This window comes from Cervus canadensis, chromosome 8 (genome assembly GCF_019320065.1).
Source record: "Cervus canadensis isolate Bull #8, Minnesota chromosome 8, ASM1932006v1, whole genome shotgun sequence".
NCBI classification, from domain to species: Eukaryota; Metazoa; Chordata; class Mammalia; order Artiodactyla; family Cervidae; genus Cervus; species Cervus canadensis.
This window is the reverse complement of record NC_057393.1, coordinates 16,359,421-16,378,919: the sequence shown is the minus strand read 5'-3', so window position 1 is coordinate 16,378,919 and position 19,499 is coordinate 16,359,421. Positions and strand designations below refer to the sequence as shown.

General features: G+C 39.6%; 1 protein-coding gene and 1 pseudogene across 1 annotated transcript in view; both read right to left on the bottom strand.

Annotated features, from left to right (window-relative positions):
- ABLIM1 (actin binding LIM protein 1) overlaps window positions 1–19,499 on the bottom strand; it is a 327,992-nt gene that overhangs the window by 283,878 nt on the left and 24,615 nt on the right. The gene's annotated exons all lie outside the window — the stretch shown is intronic.
- On the bottom strand, window positions 10,387–10,466 carry LOC122446958 (annotated as a pseudogene).

Here is a 19,499-nt window from a genome sequence, read left to right as displayed (position 1 = left end):
AGGAAAATGTGAAATATAAATAGCCAGAGCACTGTTTCCTTTACTGAAGTGCAAAATTCCACCTAGAGTGAAATGGATGAGTAGGCTAAGGTCAGTTACCATGATAAAATACTGAGCCATCGAACTAATAACATTATGAATTATGTAAACTGAACTGTAAGTTAATTGGAGTTAGGTTCATAGCCCATCAATAGCAAGTATATGGATCTTTATAGGATAATAGGAGTTTTATTCCTAGGTCCACTTTATATCTATATGCTTGTTTCAATTTTCTCATCCACTTTGCTTTTGAAATATAAATACCACAATTCACTCTTGTAAAGTATACCCTTGGACTTTCCTGGTGGTCCAGAGGTAAAGAATCTGCCTGCCAATGTAAGGGACACAGGTTCAGTCTCTTGTCTGGGAAGATTCCACCTGCCATGGGCCAACTAAGCCTGCACACAACAAGAGAGTAGCCACCATCTGTCTCAACTAGAGAAAACCCATGCACAGTAATGAAGCCCCGGTGCAGCCAAAAGTTAATTAATTAATTAATTTTTTTAAGTATACACCTCATTGGTCTTTAGTACATTCAAAAATTTGTACAACCATCACCACTATCTAACTCCAGAATATGTTCATTACCCAAAAAGAAATTCTGTATACACTAGCAGTCACTCCCCATTGCCTCTTGCCCACCACCTCCAGTCCCTGGAAACCATTCATCTATTTCTGTTTCCATGAATTTACCTATCCAGATTACTTCATACATACGGAATTATACAAAACGTGACTTTCTATGTCTGGGTTCTTTGACTTAGCATGTTTTCAAGGTTCATCCATGTAGTATATATCAGTGCTTCATTATTTTAAATGCTGAAAAATATCCCATTGTATGGATATACTACATTTTATTTATCAGTGCACCAGCCGATGCACATTTAGGTTGCTTGCATTTTTGACTATGAATAATGCTGCCATAAGCATTCATGTACAGGATTTTGCATTGACATCTGTTTTCAATCCTCTTGGTTCTATAGCTCAGAGTGAAATTTCTAGGTCATATGGTAATTCTATGTTGAACTTTTTCATAAACTGCCAAACTGTTCTCCAAAATGACTGTACATTTTACGTTCTTACTAGCAATGTATTAAAGTTCCAATTTTTCTACATCCTCACCAACACTTCTTACCTTTTTTTTATTATAACCATCCTAAGGGATGTGAAGTGGTGTCTGATAATTTTGATTTTTATTTCCCTAATGACTAATGATTTTGAGCACATTTTCATGCACTTATTGTCTATTTACATATCTTCTTTGGAGAAAGATATACTCAAACCCTTTGTACATTTTTTAATTAGGTTGTATATTTTTGCTTAGTTGTAAGAGTTCTTTATTTTGACTAATAAATCCTTATCAGATATATGATTTGCATATATCTTCTTCCATTTTATTAGTGGTATTGTCACTTTCTCGATAAAGTCCTTTGAAACACAGATAATTTTAATTTTGATGAAGTCTATTTTATTTATTTTTATTTGGTTGCTTATGCTTATTGGAATATCTAAGAAATCATTCCCTAATCCAAGGTCATGAAGATGTACACATTTGACTTCTTCTGTCTCACCTACTTTAAATTATGCTGCCTTGGCATATTTTATATATCACTATAAACTGCCATAAATTAGTTCTAGAAAGAAAGCTAGGTATTAATAAATTAATTTCTTAAAAATTTATAGTCATTAAAATGACTAGCTAAGCTGATTCCTTTCATACTCGGAAATCCCATAACAAATACACAAACAAAAAACTAAAAATTTGAAACTCAAACTACGAAAGTGAATTTTTTACATTGACCTGAAATTGAAATTCAGATTATATAACCTAGTTTAATGTTCAGATTCCCTAGTCTATAGTATTGTGTTCATTTAGTATAAATACAGTAATTAAGAATATGCTAGAATCATTGATTCTATATTATGAATCCTAAAACTAGACAGGACCATAAAGAAGGCTGAATACTGAAGAACTGATGCTTTCAAACTGTGGTGCTGGAGAGTATTTTTGAGAGTCCCTTGGACAGCAAGAAGATCAAACCAGTCAATCCTAAAGGAAATCAATCCTGAATATTCATCAGAAGGACTGATACTGAAGCTGAAGCTCCAATACTTTGGCCACCTGATGCGAAGAGCCGACTCATTGAAAAAGACCCTGATTCTGGGAAAGATTGAGGGCAAGATGAGAAGGGGACAACAGAGGATGAGATGGTTGGATGGCATCATCAACTCAATGGACATGAGTTTGAGCAAACTCCAGGAGATAGTGAAGAACAGGGAAGCCTGGCATGTTGCATTCCATGGAGTCACAAGAGTCTGACACAACTTAGCAACTGAACAACAAAATTAGGATCATAGCATGGAGGACCACGAGTGTAAGCTTATAGAGTTTGGACTTTGCTACATAAACAAAACCATTGAGGAGGTTTTTGAACAAGTGAGTGACACAATCTCAGTGGTGTTTAAGGAAGATTTGGTAGGGTGCCAGGTAGTGTGTGAATTAGACAAGTGATGGGATGAGGGTGGGGAATAGAGGAAAGAGCCCTAAACAGGGACAACAGGGGAAATTGTAACTATTCTGAATTCTTTGACTGAATGGTCTAGCACCACCAACCTGGTCCAAAAAAACTGCCCTTTAGGAAAAAAATACTGTAACCCACAGCTCATGTAGCTTGATCATATGTAATTCAGCCACTGTAACAAAGTACCCCAAGCGAAAACATGCCCTTTGAAGATCTAATGTTTAGACTCTGGAATTAATTTAACCAGCCAAACTAAACAATTTAAAAGTCAGCCTTCTTGTAGCATGCTGGGCTAAAGTTATTTATTTATGTGGCGAATTGAACCCTGCTGAGGAAAGACTTAGAGATGTCACACCCCATTTTCTTCAGAACCCAAAGAACAAAAGTGATGCGTGGGAAAACTGATTTACGACATCCAAATTCAGTCTCCTTATAATTAGGTAAAAGACTCATTTGTCCCCAGTAAGAAACAGACCAGTTATTTCTGCCCAACACTACCTGTGTCAGAAACAGACTCCCTGCTGTTATCATATGCAAGTAAAACATGTTTGGCGTCTCATTCTTCCTTTGTATTTCCATCACTAACTCCCTATTTCAGGACCTTGAGACTTTAATAGGTGGACTCAGACACCCTAACCGTTTCTTCTGGCCTCTGATCTTTGCCCAATTCCCTCCCAACTAATTTAATTCTTCCTGTACCTGGCTCCCCATCAACTCTTCCAAAACTACCACTGAGATTGTGTCATTCTCTTGTTTAAAAAGCTTCCAAACGGTTTTCTGTTTACACAGCAAAGTCCAAACCGCATAACCTTACATTCATCGTTCTCCACAATATGCTCCTAACCTACTTTCCAGCCTTATCTATGATGATTCACTCTCTCAAATCACTATTCTAGTCAAACTGGTCTTCTTCAGTTTCTCTCCAAAATTCCCTGTAGTCTCCCCAGCTCTCACACTCTGCTCCCCTCATCCTTCCTGAAAGGCCCTCCTCACACCTCAGTTTTCCAAAATCCATCCAATCCACTGAGATTCAGTCCAACTTCCCATGGGAGGAAGTCTTCCCTGACCACTGGACACATAATGGGTAATGTCATTTCCTGTCCATGACTTCACTTATCATGGCATCAAATCCTCAATAGATTACCTTACATGGATTGTTGAGTTTTCAAAAGGTTAAGACTTCTTTCCTACTGATGGGTAAGTTTCCTGAAGGTAAGCTCTCTTCAGTATATCTTTCATCAAGTAAAAACAGTAAATACCTAATGATTATGAAATATACTCAAAAGGTTAAGAAAGTTCTTGCCTGGGATAGTTTTTAAGTGAAGACGAACCGTCTACACTAGTTGGAGAAAGGATTTCAAGCAGTTCACAAGACTGCCTTAAAGGAAGCAAGTTAGCAAGTACAACTTTGAAATCTCTTTTCCCCTACCATGTACACAACTTCCCTGAGGGCTCAGCAGTAAAGAATCTGCCTGCCAATGCAGGAGACATGGATTTGAACCCTGGGTCAAGAAGTTCCCTTGGGGGAGGAAATGGCAACCCACTGCAGTATTCTTGCTTGGGAAAGCTACAGTCCATAGGGTCTCAAAGAGTGGGACATGACTTGGTGACTATACAACACCGTGTATACAATGCAGTTGTAGGTACTGCAGAGGTTTTCAAAAGTAAGATGGATCCTTGAATCTCTGCCTTTGAGAGGTTCAAAATGTAGGAAGTTCACTCAAGTCCTCCAGTCACTTCCTATTATGTTTCAGGGAAAGGGAATGGTATGAAGAGAGGGAAGCAGGCTTCTACTTGGAATAATGCTGAAGGGTCTCAGTAAACACCAATGATTTCCCCAGGGAGCTAAGATGATTTATTTTGTTATCTGCAGAGGCAGTAAAGCACTGTCAGTAATTTCTTCTGGACACAGATAAACAAAACAAAACAAATTTCCACTTTCAATATGTTCCAGGGATTTGGATCCAGTTGGAATCCCATTTATTTTTTTCATTTGTATTTTTATTATATTCAGAAATATAAATGATTGGTCTTGGGATGGAAAAGTGTTTTCGTGAAACTGCTGTTGTGGTCAAGTCCAAGTTGTATTTGCAAAGTGGGAAGTAGAATCCAATAGACAAATATTACAACATAGTGTGTGTGTCTCTGTCCATATGGGGACTAGGTGTAGGAATGTGAATGAGTAATCACAAATCTCTATAGTACTCTCAAAATATCTAACAGCACATCCTTTACCAATGGAAAGCCAGTAGATCTCCCTGCCATGTCGCGTGTGGAGCAGTGAGGCATTGAAGCCTGTTGGCAAAGGAACGGTTTTAGATTATGTACCTACAGAGAGAGCTAGGGTTTCTGCAAAAGAGATTGTGACAGGTGGTGGTTTTTTCTAGAACCATTTCCATAATCCTCAACTGCACCCCCAGGAACCAGGAGGCACTGGTTTTGAAATCCACTATTATACCATCTGTCATCTGTGAGGAGGAGCCTGACGCCGAGATAGGAGATAAAGTACAGATACTGTTGGTATTAAGCAACGACCTCATCAATCAGAATGTAATAAGTGGGCCATAGTGAGTTAATTCTCATTGCCATTTGGGGTTTGATTATCAAGCCAAACAAAACAGACCACTAGATGAGTGTGTTGGCTGACTAATTTGTGTAAAAAACAACAACTTTAAGGTTGTTTCAGTCCCTTTTAAGTCCCTGCTTAAGAAGTAATAAAACTGATAATTATTTATTGTAATAACTTTGTGTGGTGACAGATGGTAACTAGACTTGCGGTCATCATTTTGTAATGTATAAAAATATCAAATCACTCTGCTATACATCGGTAACCAATATAATATTATAAGTCAATTATGCTTCCAAAAAAAGTTGACAATGACATATACTCCTTAACCATTTTTAAATAATAAAGGAGACATTTGTGCTGGGAAAAATATAAGCAGTGTATCCAGTGCCAGCTACCTAAACCTGAATCCACGAAGCACATTGAGATTAGCAGTACGCATGCCAGGGTTGACTATAAAAACATAACAATGCTCTGAAACCTAGTGACCCACATGCAGCTAGAAATATAACTTTACCACTTGGGGTGTTTAAAAAGCCAATGCAACGCAATGATTTTAATGTAATGCTTAAAATATATTTATCTGAAATAGTTTCAAACAATGATGTTGGTGAAAATTCTAGTAACGCTGAAAAATGAAAGTGTATTGGCATGTTCCAGATTCCTCTGTGGGACTGTGGCAGCTAGCATCAGCAAGAAATAAAACAGGCACAAAATAGATAGTGCCTGCTCAATTTGGAAAAACCTTTTTTTCAAGTCTTCTGATCTGTTGAATTCCAGGCACTGTTCTGCCTTGACCTTTGAAACTTGCATCATTCTTAGTGCTTCCTGACTTCTTGGTTTCAACACAATGGCAGTTATAATTCTAAATCCCCCTATCAGGAATCCTAGGCCTGTTCATATCTTGCTTCATGCTTATCCAAATTGAAGGAAAATTCTAACCTTGTTTTATCAACAGGTACAAATATCACTAAGAAGGTTTTTTTTTTTTAAGAATTTTTACCACCACTTCAAAACATTAAAATAAAGTTCAAAGCCACCCAATAAAGAAACCTCTAAACTTGTTGCAACACAGCACAAAGAACATTCAGATAGGTCTGAATAATTATGGTCTTCAGAGACAGTGGCTAAAAATTGAATGATTTCACACTTGCATATCCATGCAATAAAATACTTTGCATTTATAAAGTTAGTATACTTCTCATATCTAACATTTCTTCAACATTAGTTCAGCCTCAGGACCATTCTAGCAAAAAAACCTGCCATTATATAAAGAAGATGTGGTGGATATATACAATGGAATATTCCTCAGTCATTAAAAAAGAATAAAATAATACCATTTGTAGCAACATGGATGGACCTAGAGATTATCTAAGTGAAGTAAGTCAGACGAGGAACAAATATCATATCACTTCTATACGAAATCTAAAAAAAAAGTGACACAAATGAACTTATTTACAAAATAGAAACAGATTCACAAACATATAAAACAAACTTATAGTAACAAAGGTAAAGGGGGAAGAGGGATAAGGTAGGAGTTGGGGATCAATAGATACAGACTACTATATATGCACACAATAGATAGCCAACAAGGACCCACTGTATAGTATAGGGAACTATATTCTGTAACTTGTCATAATCTATAATGGAAGAGAATGTGAAAAGGAAATTATATGTATGTATATTTATACAATATTGTAAATCAACTATACTTCAATTTAAAAAATTAAAAATTAAAATTTTTTAAAGGTGCCATTATAGCCATTCATTCTAGGTAACAGATATATGGGTTTTCATGCTACCATTTTATCCACTTTTGTAGATATTAAAATAGATTACAATTAAGTTGTACCATCTTTTGATTTTACTAAAAACAACTAAATTATTCACTTTAAAAAGGTAAATTTTATGGTATGTGAATTATATCCCAATAAGATAAAAATGCAAGCATTATGCTTTCCAAATTGGAGATGGGAGAAATTTGAAACAGCTAGGGAAACAATCATTTGTTCAAAGCCAAATAAGATGTCCTTGGAAAAAGGTGCAAATGTGGGCAAAAGCTAATGCAGTAGTTTATCCCCTCCAGTCATTAAATAAAAGAGAGAATAATTACAAAATCCTTTTATTCTCTTGGCTTAAGAAGGGAAATGGCAGAGGTAATAGCCAACAGCTTTTGATGACTTTACCTGAATAGATATGGGTCTTCTTTAATCCAATTACACTTTACTAGCTGTGTTTTACCTCAAAACTGAAAAGGGGTAAAAAATGACAATTTCAGGCATAAACTCTGAGCTGGATCTATAAGGGACAGAAACTGAAGTACAGCTGGGAAAATGAGGATTTCTGGATGACAAAGGAAAGGATGGTCAGTTTGTTATTTTTTAATGGAGTGGTCATGATGAGCAAGAACATACTTTGTTTAAGACAAACAAGAGAAATAATCCTCTTCAAATGATCGTACGATTAAGAAGCTAAAAGATCTTTGTAACATGGGGAAAATATTAATGTCTTTTCTCTAATCACAAAAGAGAACGGCTCCTACAGGTGCCTATTCTCCAGAATGGGCAGAGAAGCTACAATAAAGGCATTACCTGGAAAAATAATTTTAAGGTGATGTGATTGTGAGTAATTGTGGAATGTAAGAAAAGAGAATCCATTTGACCTTAATGCTTTGAACATTCTCCTTAAAGAAGCACAACTCTGATTCTATGGCACTGCATTTCTTTCTCTAATATTTAGAATAAGCCAACAGACAAAGCAGGGCAAGTTTATAATAACATCAGAATGTAAGTGTCAAATTGTGATAATAAAGAAACAGTGTGGAACTGATGGAACTCAGGGACTGGAGTGAAGGTGAGGTTGACAGTAATTAGGGACCTTAGTTTCTCAGCTTACATCTTAGTGAGTCCATTGAGTCCATAGATTCCAGAGCTGATAGAGCAAGAAGTTGGGGTAAAAGTATAATTTTTTAAATTAAAGACTTATGTTATAATAAAAATAATAAAACGTTGTGTGGGACAAACAACTAGGCAGAGATATAGTAAGGATACTACATCTTTTGTCTTTCCTAGTGAGAAGTCTAACAGTAATGGATGGAGAAAGAGCAATGTAGTTTTTACATACATTATATATATATATATATATGTATATATATATATTGTATATATGCATATAATATAATTCCATTCAGTACTGGTTGATTTTCTTTCTTTTTATATTATACATGCATTGCTTTTACCGTGTTTTCTTGATTCTTGAAATCCAGGTCAAGGGGAAAATAATCTGCTTAACAAATAGGCACAGTAAAGACATTTTGGCTGACATGAATGCACTGGATTGGCAATTTCCCACTTCAGATGGTCAAATGCCAGGTCAGCTGGCATTCAGGCAATGTCAGGTCCTTGCTTCAACACTAGCAAATCAACTGAATACAGCTACTGGAGTTAAAGGAAGCTCAACCAAGATCTTGTCTGGTTAGTGCACATTTCTACTGGCAAATTATCAAGTAACAGGATGGCATAAAAGCACGGATCTTTAATCCACTGGATGAACTCCCTATCTTCAGCTAGGATACGGAGAGTCATTTCTGAAATAAAAACAAACCTATCAGGACCAATTTTTTTTAAAGTCTTAAACTGAATATACAATATCCAATTATAGGACACTGAGAAAGAATGGTCATCAAAACAATTTGTGTTTCTAGGCAATCATTGGAGACTCTCCCACAATGTAGTAGATGGTTGAATACATATTTCCACAGTTCTTCACTAAGTCTGGCACATGTTAGTATAGGTACCTCAAAATTTTATTAATACCCATTTCATTAGTTATTAGTAAGAATTCCTTTTAAGAACAGATTTGTTGTTTTTCATACATGTAGTACATACATGTACTGCAAAACAGGAATATTAACACAGACAGTCATAGATCTTTAGCAGAAGTTTTACCCCTTGCTTACATTCTCTTAGGGAAATTTGTTGCCTCTTTGCTTGGGACTGTATGGAAAGAAGTAGTCCTAGGGGACTTCCACTACTTCCCGGAAGTCTTTCTTATTCTACCAAGGAGGAAATCTGGGCATCATTAAATCCCAACTACTACACATCCTCCAAGGGGTGAGTGTTAAAAAATGGAAATTTGAGGGTATGGAAAGGAACAGCTGGGGGCTTCCCTGATAGCTCAGTTGGTAAAGAATCCGCCTGCAACGTGGGAGACCCCAGTTCGATCCCTGGGTTGGGGAGATTCTCCGGAGAAGGGAAAGGTTACCCACTCCAGTATTCTGGACTAGAGAATTCCATGGACTGTATAGTCCATGGGGTTGCAAAGAGTCAGACACAACTGAGCGACTTTCACTTCACTTCAAAGGAGTGGCTGAAGCCTCAACTTTAAAGGTACAGGCAAATAAATACTGTACCAATTGGAAGTAGTCACTTAGAGCTGATATGCAAACCAATCTTTGAAATAAAAAGTTCTGCTTTTCTGAGGTGAAGTATATATAGACTGAAAATCAATGGTGATGAGGTCTTAGCACTTTGGAAACCACTTGTTAACAGTGATTCACAGCTTGCGAGTCATTATAAAGAATTCTATTAGACAACAGCTTTGATAGCCTTATTCTTAGAAACAAGCCATTAAAACAGTGAAAGTGTACTAGATTTAAAATCAAAAGACCTGCCAAAAACTGGGAAGGTATATGTATCACATATGTCAGGAAAATGGTTAAATGGCTAAATGGTTCTTTAGAAAAAAAAGTGGAGGGACATTCTCCTATCCACACCCCTCAACCTCCCATCATAAAAAATCAGGCAATTCTCAAAAAGCAGTATATGGGCAAAGGTCAGAATCGTTCCTAACCAAAAGCATGTAAGTTTGAATAAGATTCTTTTTCTTCCCCACAAATAACTGACAGAGATTATTTGAAGTTAAAACCCAGAAACTGTGGGGACAATATTACAAACTGTTAGAAGAAGATTAAAATGATACAGCCTTTCAGGAAACCATATGTTCACATGTCTTCAGATTCATTCACTGGAATATTATGAGGTCATGAAGAGAATCCTGGAGAAGTTTTATAGCCACAGAAAGTTGTTTATGCAAAACTATAACAAAAGAAAAATTACCTTTTTGTCAAATACGTGAAACAAAATCTTGTGGACTTTCACAACTCTGGACTTTCTATATTTAACAAGAATGTTTAGGGTTACTGGTAGGACAAAGTAGATTGCTTCTACCCTTTTTTGTTTCTTTTTTTAATAATTTTACTTCTTTTTTTTTTTTTTTTTTAGCAATAATCGCGCCTCGGATAAACCTCATTGGCTACGATACTGTCACTGCGCAAAGCTAATTTTACTTCTTTATTTTAGGCTGTGCTGGGTCTTTGTTGCTGTGTGGCCTTTTTCTCTAGTTGCGGTGACGGGGCTTCTCATTATGGCGGCATCTCTGGTTGAGGAGCATGGGCTCTGGGGCGCGAGGGCCTCAGTCGCTGTGGCACGCGGGATCAGCAGTTGTGGCTCCCGGCCTCCAGAGCACAGGCTCATTAGTTGCGGCACATGGGCTTAGTTGTGCTCCAAGGTATGAGGGATCTTCCCAGATCAGGGATCAAATCCGTGTCTCCTGCATTGGCAGGCGGATTTTTTTTTACCACTGAGCCACCAGGGAAGTCCGCTTCTACCCTTAAGTCTCACAGATCTCACAGATTTTGCTAACTTTGGTAGTAAGCTAGCCTATCTCAAACTGATTCTCACCTTAGGAAACAGAAATGGTCTAAGACAAAATAAAACAGTACTTAATTTTTATATTTGGCATTATTTTCTAAACGGCTTTACTAACAGTTCTTTGAAAGCCCTTGAAAAATGTTATGGCTGTGTTTATTTTATTTTAAATATTATACAATCAGTTAATTGCAAAGTGTCACTCAGACTATTGTTGTTTAGTCACTCAGTTGCTTCTGACTCTTTGAAACCCTATGGACTGTAGCAAGCCAGGCTCCTCTGTCCATGGGATTTCCCAGGCAAGAATACTGGAGTGGGTTGCCATTTCCTTCTCCGGATACTCCCAAGCCAGGGATCGAACCCATGTCTCCTGCATTGGCAACTGGATTCTTTACCACTGAGCCACCAGGGTAGCTTACTCAGCCTTACTCAGACTATAACTATAGTTATAGTAGCTTAAACAGATTAAGATATACCTCAAAGATTATGAATGCACTAATTTGTATAAATATCTTAGAATACTGCTTTGCACACAGTACCTCAACAAACCTTAGTTTTTTAATTATTAGCATTACCACTACTACCACTAAGAAGTAATGTATTTAAATTATTATTGTTGCTATTATTATATGTGAGGATATAAGCAGTAGCACTAATGTGAATAAATCAGAGTTAAAGCAACTAGGAAAAGCAACTTCAAGGTAATTTTGCTGAAAAATGAAGATTTAGAATGGCTTTGAGAATTTAAAATTTCTTTTCTATTGATGTAGATTAGGGTGCAATGAAACCTAGGTAGCATTAGGGTTATACCAAGTGTCCTGACTGTCTGCATAGAAATATCCTCAGAGCAAGTGACTCAATTAGCTATTAAAGGTGTCATATATTTTAGAACTCAGAAAAACTAAAGGTCAGCAGTAGAACCACTTGTACTTTTTGAAGTTCAAATTGCCAAATTCAGATACACTGCCAGATTACTTGCATAAATTAGATATAACCATCTCAGATCTTTCTGTGAAATAATAATTTTTAAACTCAATTTTAATTCAGTACAAATGGTAAGATAATACATTTTTAGTTCTTTAGTTCTTTGTTTTCTCTTGACACTTTTTTTTCTTCTCAAAGCTTGAGAAAATTTTAAATCTCTAAAAATCGAGTGAGTACTTTTCAAAGATATTCTAGGGAAGTAACTGTTAGTCAATAACACACTTGGGCTTCCCAGGTGGTGCTAGTGGTAAAGAATCCGTCTGCCAATCATTGGCAGGAGAGACAAGAGACTCAAGTTCGATCCCAGGGTCAGGAAGATCCCCTGGAGAAGGAAATGGTAACCCACTCCAGTATTCTTGCCTGGAAAATTCCATGGAGAGAGGAGCCTGGCGGGCTATAGTCCCCAGGGCCGCAAAAAGTCGGAGACAACTAAGCACGTGAGCACAGCACAGGAATACACTCGAAAAACAGAAACCCCAAAGCTTGTGTCCAAGACCAGGGCTGGGGGCTTCCCTGGGGGCTAAGCGGTAAAGAGCCCACCTTCCGATGCAGGAGACGTGGGTTCGCGCCCTGATCTGGGAAGATGCCACATGCTGTGGGGCCACTGAGCCCCTGTGTCACAATTACTGAGCTTGTGCTCTGCAACAAGAGAAGCCACCGCAATGAGAAGCCCGAGCACTGCCGCCAGCGAGCAACCCCCACTTGCCGCAACTAGAGAAAAGCCCGTGCAGCGACGAAGACCAAGCACGGCCAGAAATAAATAAATAAGTGAAATGGGGGGGGGAAAAAAAGATCAGGGCTGGCTGAGCAAGCCTGCAGCTGTTTCTGCCTTCTGTTCCCCCATCATGGACCCTTATTTGTGGGGGCTGATATGCAGCAAAGAGGATGGATCCTGGGAGATGGGATACAGAATGGCCTTGTCTCTTAGCTCTGCCACATAGGCAGGGTCTGACGTCTATAAAAAGAGGGGCTAATGCCCAAGAAGAAAAGACTGCTTTCTGTAGGGACCTTATAAACTATTTTTTAGAACCCTAACACATAAATCGGGTTTCTCTGGGGACCCAAGTGACAAAGTGAGACGAGCACTTGAGGAAAAGACCCTTCTCATGTCCCTCCTAGCAACCTAGGTTGACCGCTTGGGAGACCAAAGCTTTGTCTAGGATCACAGCTCTGTTGATGTTATATCATGGGCCTTGTGATGGTCACTGACGAGGGAAGAAGGCAGTAATCATCACAGTGAAGGCCCTGTGCCTTGGAGTCAGATGAGATTCCAACCAAAGGAAAATCAAAGTTTCCCTTCTACCTCACTGGCCATCTATTCTCAGGCTCGGTTTCCATCTCTTCCTCCCCTGTTTAACCTCTAAACCTCAGATCAGTGTTCCCCAATTGTCTGGGGAAAAGGGTCAGGTGTTTTTGTGTTAATTTCCAATCCCCTGCAGAACGATATTATTGTAAAATGCAATAACAACATATTACCAAAACAACGGAATCAAAGGCATACAGAGTACAAGCTACTAATCAGGCGTTTGCTGTAACTAAAAGTTCCTGAAACTTACTGTTCTGTTTTTATCTCACTGGGACCAGTAACAGGGCATGGGCAGGCACCACACTCAAAGGTGGACCACCTTTGAGTAGCATTGCTTCATCATCTACATCTCTTCCTAGGTGATGTCCCTAAGCTTTACACTGACAAATCCCCAGTGGAAAGTGTGTGCCTTAACTGTCCCCTGGAATAGACTCAGATGTCCAGCTGCCTGCTTGTCCACCCCTCTTGAACGTTTCAGAGGCATCTCAAATTAACATGTGCTAACAGAACCCATGATGTTATTCCCACTCCAACACCTGTTCCCTCCACTCCCCCCGCCATCTCCCTAAACAGAACCACAGCCCTCCCTCTCCTCCAAGGTGCTCTCCCTCCCTCACTGTCTGACCCCACTCCATCAGTAATTCCTGTCAATCCCTCCTCTAAAATAGTCTGTGAGTTTGCCCACTCGTAATCCCTTCACTGCTCCACCCTCCTCCAAGCCACCATCCTTTCCCCCTACATCCCTGCAGAGGCATCCCAGTTTCTCTTTCTGATGTCTCTCCTGCCGACTTATAACTCACCATCTACAAAGCAGCAGAAGGGAAGTTTTAAAATGTGAATCTGATCCATCATGCCCCTGCTTAAAATCCTCCAGTGGGTGTTGGTTACTGTCAGAATAAAACTAGGATGATTTGAGAGAAGAGCGCTGAAACATGTATATTACCATATGTAAAATAGATGATCAGTGCAAGTTTGATGCATGAAGCAGGGCACTAAAGCGGGTGCCCTCGAACACCCAGAGGGATGGGGTGGGGAGGAAGATGGGGGGGGGCTCAGGATGGGAGATACATGTACACCCGTGGCTGATTCATGTTGATGTATGGCAAAACCCACCACAATAAAGTAATTAGCCTCCAATTAAAATAAATTAAGTAATTAAAAAAAAAAAACTAAACCGTTACTACAGCACACGAGACTCTACCTGGCCGGGGCTTGGTCTCCCCTCCAGCTTTCTCTCTGATTTCATTCCCACTGGTAACTATATGTCAGCCGCACAGACTTTCTTTCTGTTCCTGAAACAATCCAAGCTCCTTTTGGCTTCAGGATTTTTACCTTTGCTGTTCCTTGTGCCAGTAACACTCGTTCTCCAGATCTGCAGGTGGCTGGCTCCCTTCCACTCTGATCTCAGCTCAAATATTACTTCTCTAAACGGCTTCCTGGGCACCCCCCAAGATGCCCACCCACACTCCAGCCATTCTGATTTCACACAACCCTGGTTTACTACCATCAGAGCCTATTTGAAACAATCTTTTTTATTTCTTGTTTTGTTTATTGTCTATCTCCACCTCCCCCAACGGATTACAAACCTGAGAACAGGGAGCCCTGAGTGCAGCCTAGCACTTCAACAGCACCTTGGTTGGTTTGCAAAAAAAATTGTAAAAGGCAATAAAAACGCACTCCCGAAACAATGAAAGCAAAGGCATGCAGGATACAAACGAGTGAGCAGGGGTTTGCTGTCATGGCTATAAAAGTTTCTAAAACGTACTCTCAATTCGGTTTTTATCTCACTGGGCCCAGGAACAGGGTGTGAGAAGGCACCACGCTCAAAGGTGAATTACCTTTGAGCAGCAATTTGTTGAATCAATTAATGAGTGAGTCTGAATAATGCCATTTAAGATCCATGTCTTTTAATCTCTGTTTCTTTGTCGGTAAAACGGGTGTTAATGCCTGTCCCATCAGGTGGCTGGGAGAATTCATTCATTCATAAATGAGGATATGCATATTGAACACCGGACACCGGGCCTGGCAGTAGCAATCTGTGAATGGTGGTTAAAAAGTAAATGTGTGCAGTGGCCAGTAATAAGGAGCTTACACTGGAACATGGTAAGCTCATTCGCAGCACATATGACATCCCTCCTGGGCTCTGCCAGAAAAGGTGAGGAGAGACTTTCAGGGAGGAAAATGCTGAGGTCTTCCAGTTTTTTAGTTGAAGGCCACTGAGCCAGCAAAATGTGGATACTCACAAGGATACGCCCTCATTTGTACTCGCTGACTGGTCGGCCCTAGGGAACTTGGGGTGCATTTGCATTTATACACCTTCTACACTAAAATACCAACTGAGACTTGCAGATTTCAGAATAGAACCTGGAAATTTCATTTAATTTTATATTTAGAAGGAACCTTTGCCTGTCAACCCAGCATTTGTCTCAAATAAGTCTGTACAAAACTATGACTCCAGTTTTAGAATCGTTTTCAAAGGAAGCGGGTGATAAACAATCATGCTCTTTTGTGTAACATCTAAATTATACTAAATTACGGAGAAAATAGGACATGTGTACTCTAAGCTCAGCATCCCATCACTACGTCTAAACCAAGAGTGACAAATTCACTCTTCAGCTGTATTACTAACATTTTCCTCCTCAACCCACCTGATCCTACATACCTCTAAAAGTAAATCTGACCACAGGCCAGCCTATTTGATTCAGTGACACTCCAGCCTTAAAAGGATCTGTTTTTCCTTTGTGCTTTGATGTATTTTTATTTCCATCTTGTAAATCTGTGTTTAATCACCAATTTTTGTTGACTGAATAGGGTGTTAGACCAGATTAGAAGTCCCTAGCTAATGTGGTTCCTAAAAATACATCAAGGATATTAGACAAGGGATGATGACTATAAACCAAAAATTCCCTGAAGGGCTGAAGCTTCTCCTATTTACCGCATCATTTGATAACTAGGGAGTTACAGTAGCTCCAGTAGCACTCGAGGAAATGGGCACGCACCGGGGCAAGCTACTGTGTCGACAACAACAAACTGTGGAAAATTCTTCAAGAGATGGGAATACCAGACACCTGACCTGCCTCTTGAGAAATCTGTATGCCGGTCAAGAAGCAACAGTTAGAACTGGACAGGGAACAACAGACTGGTTCCAAATCTGGAAAGGAGTACGTCAAGGCTGCATATCGTCACCCTGCTTATTTAACTTACATGCAGAGTACATCACGTGAATGCCAGGCTGGATGAAGCACAAGCTGGAATCAAGATTGCTGGGAGAAATACCAATAACCTCAGATACGCAGATGACACCACCCTTATGACAGAAAGTGAAGAAGAACTAAAGAGCCTCTTGACGAAAGTGAAAGAGGAGAGTAAAAATTTTGGCTTAAAACTCAACATTCAGAAAACTAAGACCACGGCATCCGGTCCCATCACCTCATGGCAAATAGATGGGGAAACAATGGAAACAGTGAGAGACTTCTTTGGGGGGGGCTCCAAAATCACTGCAGATGGTGACTGCAGCCATGAAATTAAAAGACGCTTGCTCCTTGGAAGAAAAGCTATGACCAACCTAGACAGCATATTAAAAAACAGAGACATTACTTTGCCAACAAAGGTCTGTCTAGTCCAAGCTATGGTTTTTCCAGTAGTCATGTATGGATGTGAGAGTTGGACTCTAAGGAAAGCTGAGTGCCAAAGAATTGATACTTTTGAACTGTGGTATTAGAGAAGACTCTTTAGAGTCCCTTGGACTGCAAGGAGATCAAACCAGTCAATCCTAAAGTAAAGGAAATAAGTCCTGAGTATTCATTAGAAGGACTGATGCTGAAGCTGAAACTCCAATCATTTGGCCACCTGATGCAAAGAGCTGACTCATTTGAAAAGACCCTGTGATGCTGGGAAAGATTGAAGGCAGGTGGAGAAGGGGACGACAGAGGATGAGACGGTTGGATGGCATCACCAACTCAATGGACGTGAGTTTGAGCAAGCTCCGAGAGTTGGTGATGGACAGGGAAGCCTGGTGTGCTGCAGTCCATGGGGTCGCAAAGAGTCACACACAACTGAACTGAAAGAAAAGAGGGGCTTCCCAAGTGGTGCTAGTGGTAAAGAATCCTCCTGCCAACACAGGAGAGGCAAGAGATGCTGGTTCGATCCTAGGGTCAGGAAGATCCCATGGAATAGGAAATGGTACCCCATTCCAATATTTTTGCCTGGAAAAGTCCATGGGCAGAGGAGCCTGATGGGCTACAATCCATGGGGCCATAAAGTGTTGGACACAAATGAGCACTAGTACTAGCAATAAATCAAAGAAAAGAGAATGTTGAATTATGAGCATTTGTAGGAATTGTCATTGCAGGGCTTATTATTTCAACAAATTGCATTTTGGCCTCCCAATCCTGGCAGTTAAACAGTTCAGTTCAATTAGATGGACTACTCAGAGAGCCAGACACTGACCTTCTTGTTGTTGTTTAACCTACAAGCACATCAGAAAGAGGGAAACACTGACTCCAGTGGGTCATGAAAGGTTAGCACTTGACATTTTAAACCAGAAGATATTTTATGAAATTTGAAGATGGGTATAATGCAACAGAACTGTTTACCAAATGGGTGTATTCTAAGGAGAAGGTAGAAGAAATTACCTAAACTCTTCCGCTGCTATCAGTTTCCTGAAAAGAGAACTGAAGTCTAGACTAAGGCATCAATTTATCATTGACTTCATGGTATGAATTTTTAGAAAGAAGCGTAGTTTAATCACAAATGCTTTATGATCCGATTGTAAGAAGGAACATTTTCTGTTAAATAGATTTGTCCCTTGAGATTAGGTCCAAGAAGAAACTTGGTGCTGCAGTCAAATATTATTTAAGGGTTAATTATCCAATCTGGGGATTGTTCAGACTGTAAATTCTCTCTCATCTCTCTTACAGGCCCCTAGTTCCATGCTCCTATATGCTACTTAGTTCCTGCTTAAACCTATCTTTATAGTTTAAAAACATACTTTTTCCTCATGCTTCCTCCTCCAAACAAAAGCTCCTTTTCTGCCCAATGTTGGCTGATTTAAATCAAGTCAAGAGAAAAACAATAAAATTAAACTAACTCCTTTATAAGACCTTTCCATAACACTGCATTTTCAAAGAGGATATTGGTTAACCAACCCAATCTGGGATCAATATAGCTTCAGGCAACACAGCAAGGTGAAAGTAAAAAAGAGATATCTTCAACCTTCTAAATCAAGCCCACTAACATAAAGCTGCTTCCCTCATGGCATTACTAGAATAACAGTGACTAGCATTTTGGGGGCGGAGAAGGCAATGGCACCCCACTCCAGTACTCTTGCCTGGAAAATTCCATGGACGGAGGAGCCTGGTGGGCTGCAGTCCATGTGGTCGCGAAGAGTCAGACATGACTGAGCAACTTCACTTTCACTTTTCACTTTTATGCATTGGAGAAGGAAATGGCAACCCACTCCAGTGTTCTTGCCTGGAGAATCCCAGGGATGGGGTCGCACAGAGTCGGACACGACTGAAGTGACTTAGCAGCAGTAGTCGCAGCATTTTTGGGGGAAAGGTTGATATGGCTATTGTAATCAGAATCACATCTCTCACAGTATGTTAACTTGGACTAATACAATGATAATAATTTTAAAATAATAATAATAAGAGAAGTGAGAGAAGGAACTCATACTTATCCAGCACTTTCCATACGTTAGGCTGCTGACATGGGTTAGCTCACTCCATGTATATATTTACTTCCCTAACTCTCTGGCATGGTTATTACTATCACCCTCTTAAAGAAGGAAAACCTGAAGTTTGGAAGATTTAAGGATGTCTTGAAATTCACCAGTAAAAAGCAGAGGCAAAATCAGAACACATAAAGGCCTACTTTTTTTTATACTCATCATTTCACAAGAAATATGTATTAAGCTCCTACTGGGTACATGGCACCATGCTAAAATTCTTTAAATGAGCAACACATAGTGCAGTCAAGCAGTGTTAGTCTCAGCCAGTTCAGTCGCTCAGTCATGTCCGACTTTTTGCAACCCCATGAACCGCAGCACGCCAGGCCTCCCTGTCCATCACCAACTCCCGAACTTCACTCAAACTCATGACCATCGAGTCGGTGATGCCATCCAGCCATCTCATCCTCTGTCGTCCCCTTCTCCTCCTGCCCCCAATCCCTCCCAGCATCAGGATCTTTTCCAATGAGTCAACTCTTCGCATGAGGTGGCCAAAGTATTGGAGTTTCAGCTTCAGCATCAGTCTTTCCAATGAACACCCAGGACTGATCTCCTTTAGGATGGACTGGTTGGATCTCCTTGCAGTCCAAGGGACTCTCAAGAGTCTTCTCCAACACCATAGTCCCAAAAGCATCAATTTTTCGGC